The sequence below is a fragment of the Mya arenaria genome, chromosome 11 (assembly GCF_026914265.1).
Source record: "Mya arenaria isolate MELC-2E11 chromosome 11, ASM2691426v1".
Taxonomy (NCBI): Eukaryota; Metazoa; Mollusca; class Bivalvia; order Myida; family Myidae; genus Mya; species Mya arenaria.
This window is the reverse complement of record NC_069132.1, coordinates 8,874,865-8,879,486: the sequence shown is the minus strand read 5'-3', so window position 1 is coordinate 8,879,486 and position 4,622 is coordinate 8,874,865.

Genomic DNA, 4,622 nt, shown 5'->3' with positions numbered 1-4,622 from the left:
AAACAACTTCTAGTATATGCTCCGGTTATATTATGATATTCTTCAGTATTTAGAAGAAAAAGTTGTAAAAGTATAATGATAGTGTTGCTGTCAGGGGCGTTGTTGTAGGGCTATAACTTTAACCTTGGGCAAAGCTAAAAAAAACATTTAAAATATTCACTAGGTACAATGTTGTCAGAAACAATACACACACATCTAGAAAGGCCCATATCTTATACCCCTTGCTTGGCTGAAAAGAAGATGGGCATTCCATTCCCTCTGCGAAGTTCTTGCCTTAATTATTAGATTGTTCATTATTTCTAGTATTTTTAGCTCTACTGGCCAAAGGCCAGAAGAGCTTATGTGATTGTAATGTGTACGTCGTATGTGTGTCCGTGCGTGCGTCTGTAAACAATTGCTTGTGCACACGATACAGTCTTCAGTTTTTATTGTATCTCTATGAAACTTGTACAGTATTTAGATATCAATCAGAGCTTGGTTCCTTTCGAAAACCAGATCCGCCCATGCATGCCTAGATTATGGGCCTTGAAATTTTAAAAAAAAAATGCTTTTTTTAGCTATGTCTATTTTTAGTCAAGTCTACATGAGTGAATGTCTATTTTTAGCCAAGTTTACATGTACATGAGCGAAATCTATTTTCAGCAAAGTTTACATGTAAAGTCAAGTCTAGGATTAAAGGGAGACCACTTGCTTTTTGGTTCTTCAGTTGATTTTGTGAATTACTCTCCCTTGTTCTTGTTGAAAGGCCAAAGGCCATTTTTAGCTCTATTGGCCAAAGTGTCTGTCATTCGCACATCCATCTAAACACAATTGGTTGTGAATGTTTGTTCAAATTATGCCCCTGTGGTCATTACTGGCCACACCCAAGGGTTCACAGGTTTGGTATACTTAAATTGGGAAATATTTGAAAATCTTTTTGTGTGTTCACACATCCATCTAAACACAATTGCTTGTAAATGTTTGTTCAAATTATGCCCCTGTGATCATTACTGGCCATCCCCTGGGGTTCACAGGTTTGGTATACTAAAATTGGGAATGTTTAAAAATCTTTTTGTCTGAACCATCTATGCAGACCCTTGCTATTTTGAATAAGGCATTATTTAGTAGTTGTTCAAATTATGCCCCTGGGGTCAAAACTGGCACTGCCCCGGGGGTCACAAGTTTCCAAGAGACATATTTAAGAAATATTTTCAAAATCTTCTTGTTTCAAACCACAAGGCTCATACCTTTGATATTTGTTGTGGAGCATCATATGATGACCGTCTAGCAAAACATTTGAAATTATGCCCAACCCCTTTTGACCTACTTTTTTTATTTTTAAAGCTTCAGCAATGAAATTTTGACCATGTGTACAGTTGTGCAAACCAGCATCAATGTTGTCCAAGGATGACCTTGACTTTGACCTTTTGATCCAACTTTTTTATTTTGAAAGCTACAGAAATGAAATTTTGACCATGAGTACAGTTTTGAAAGCAATTTTTTTTTTTTCGTCAGATGACCTTTACTTGGCACATATTAAAATAGTTCATGCAACTAATCTACTTACAACACTTTCTGTCCTCAGATGTTGAACGTGCAACGTTTTCAGCTAACCCAAACACAAAATGTGAACTATATGTTTGTTACCTATTACCCATACATACATGCTCTGGATTGAAAATGACCACAAGAGCCATGCCAGTAGAGCATAGGCCCTCATGGGCCTCTTGTTTTGTATAGACAAGAAGTAAAACATCAGTTTTCAATACATATTTTTCTTTGCAGTCAAGATATTGGTATGACCTGACACTTGGCCTGTGTAAGGTCAAACATACCTGTAATCATTTTCTGTTGAAAACTAACCAAGAAACAGTAAAAGTTTCAGCTATTTTAGGTTAAGGTCAAGGTGTAGGTTGGGGTCAAAGACCATTTGTTTGTACATGTAGCTGCATGTTTATCTTGAGCCACTTTTGAACAATGTCAAATGTTGATATTGTTATGACAATGGATGTTGGTTTAAACATATTTTATTGAGCAAAATTAATCAACATCTCAATACAAATACATAATCAAACTTCAGGATTGGAATGGTAGAAATAAACTAATAGAGTTCCTTTCCCTGTTATGATAAATTACAATTGGCATTAGAGGCAGATATTAGTAATGAAGTTATAATTACAGTAATATACAAGTTCATATTAAATCATGTTTGAATGAGAGACTTTAAATGTAATTACCTATTTTAAAGAAGAAAAATCTTTATATACATTAATCAACTGTTTTAAAGTAGAAAAAAAATAAAAGTATCAGAAAAGAAGGAAGAAGAAAAAGAAAGAGAAGCAAAGTAAAAGATGTGTGAGTGTTGGTGGTTTAAGTCGATCACTGGCTTTCAAATCTTTTTTTACAAATAAATAAAATGATGAACTGCATCAGACAGAGTACTATTTTGCTCTTCAGTCAGTGTGTCATCACCATATAGTAAAGAACAGAGGGTTACCTCAGTCAGAGATTGAACAGTATTAAACATATGTTGTCTTTGTTCAGTAAAGAGAGGACAAATAAAGAGATAGTGGTATGTAGTCTCCTGTCTTTCACACCTACAAAATCGTGAGGGAATAATATTTTTAACATAGAGATGGTGATTCAGGGAACTACAATGGTTGTGCAGAACCTGAAGCCGACGTTTCCCATAATAAAATAGTGTTTTGGCTTATTGGAATAAAATGATTAAAAACCAGTGATATTGTTTACTACCTTTGCCTCAACTAAAAGAGAATTCCATGCAGATATTGTAGAAGGAAGGAATGAATTCATATATACAAAGATTTGCAGGTTCGGAAACTAGATACATTGGATGAATTTCTAAGAGTTCTTGATGAAGCTTGTGTAACTGTCTGGGGAACTAAAACCAACAAATAATCTGGCGTATAACCATTTTTCATTTTAAAGAAGAAAAGGTTTGTGTTTCTCGGGTCTAGTATTAAAGTTTCCCAACCAGATTCAATTTGTAGTAAGTGCAGAGAAACAAGTCTAGTACAACCAGTAACTATACATGCGCATTCATTTTGTATCTTATCCAGTTAGTCTTATTCGTATTGTGTACAATTATCCCAAATAACATCTTCATACTCCAAGATTGGAAGAAGAGAAAAATTACCTCCAGAGACCACCTATCAAGTTGATAATGAAGACGTTTCTTTATAGTAACTCTGGACCAGGCTTTATCTTTGATGTAATAAATATGAGCATGCCAACTGCAATCATCAGAGAGGAAAATGCCAAGATGTTTGTGAGATTCAACAGAAGGAATAGCTGTGTCGAACATATACACTGGTGGGTGAATGGGTTTATTTCTTTTACGAGACCATTGACCATTGATCCTGATTTTGATGGATTGAACTTAACAAGACATTTTTCAGCCCAAAAAGATATTTCATTAATGTCAGTCTGAAGTTTTAAGGTTGTAGACTGAGGGGAGTCAACAATAACAAAGAGACTCGTATCATCCGCAAAAAGGGTTATATTCATATCAACCGCCTTAACAATATCATTAATGTATACAGAAACAAAAGGGGACCTAGAATTGATCCCTGTGGAACTCCCGCTTTGATCTCAGATAATGAGGAAGTAGCTCCTGGAATTACAATGAGCTGTGACCTAATTGGAAAACCAAGACAATAGAAGACCACATAGTCCTGCTTGTTCAAGTTTGTACAGTAGACAACAATGCCAACTTTATCACAGGCTTTACTTATATCGAAAAAGACAAATCTTATTTCATGTCCATCATCCAGAGCTTGACAAAATGTATTATAGAGATAAGTTAACTGGTTAACAGTATGGTAACCAGACATAAAACCTGAGTGGAAACTGGTAAAGAAGTGGGAATCACAAAGAAAATTGAATGCATGTTTTAATACAATTCTTTCAAATACCTTTTCCATTGTATTAAGAAGAGAGATTTGGCAATAGTTTGAAGCGTTTGAAGATAACCTTTTTTGAAGAAGGCGCAGACATTCTAACGGTTTAGCCGAAGAACCAAGCGAGACATTGAACAATTATCCTAGAAGTTGGCTAAGTTAGCTCTAATTTCGTGTTGGGGAAGAACTTGACTTGAGTAGTCAACGTATGTTTGGCGGAAAAAAAGTCATTGAGAATATCCGCCTTATGTTGTTCATCCGTAACAAGTTCACCATCAAGTGGATTGTCTGGTGGCGGAATGCCCCTTGATGTTGTCGGAGTGATAAATGATTTTAAAGTTTTCCACCAGTCACTTGAACTGAGCTCACTGGATTTGAGATTCGAAGCAAGTTTATCAAAATAAAGTGATTTACAACTATGAAGGAGAGCAACGTTTTACTACTTTATTTCGCAAGCTGCAATACCTTGTCCAATGTGTCGGATTATTTGAGCGTTTAGTTTTTCTAAAGGCCCATTTTCGCTGTCAGATTTTTAATTTAATGCTAGCGTTCATCCAAGGAGGTTCATTTGGATAAATATTTACTACCTTGCTTGGAAAAAAACTACTGGCAATATCAGTAATAGGACTTAGCTGGATTTATTTATAGCCCTCCATACACTTAGTACTCTTCATGTATTGCATGGGTCATCTGCTCTTTGGCAGGAAATGCAACAACACAACG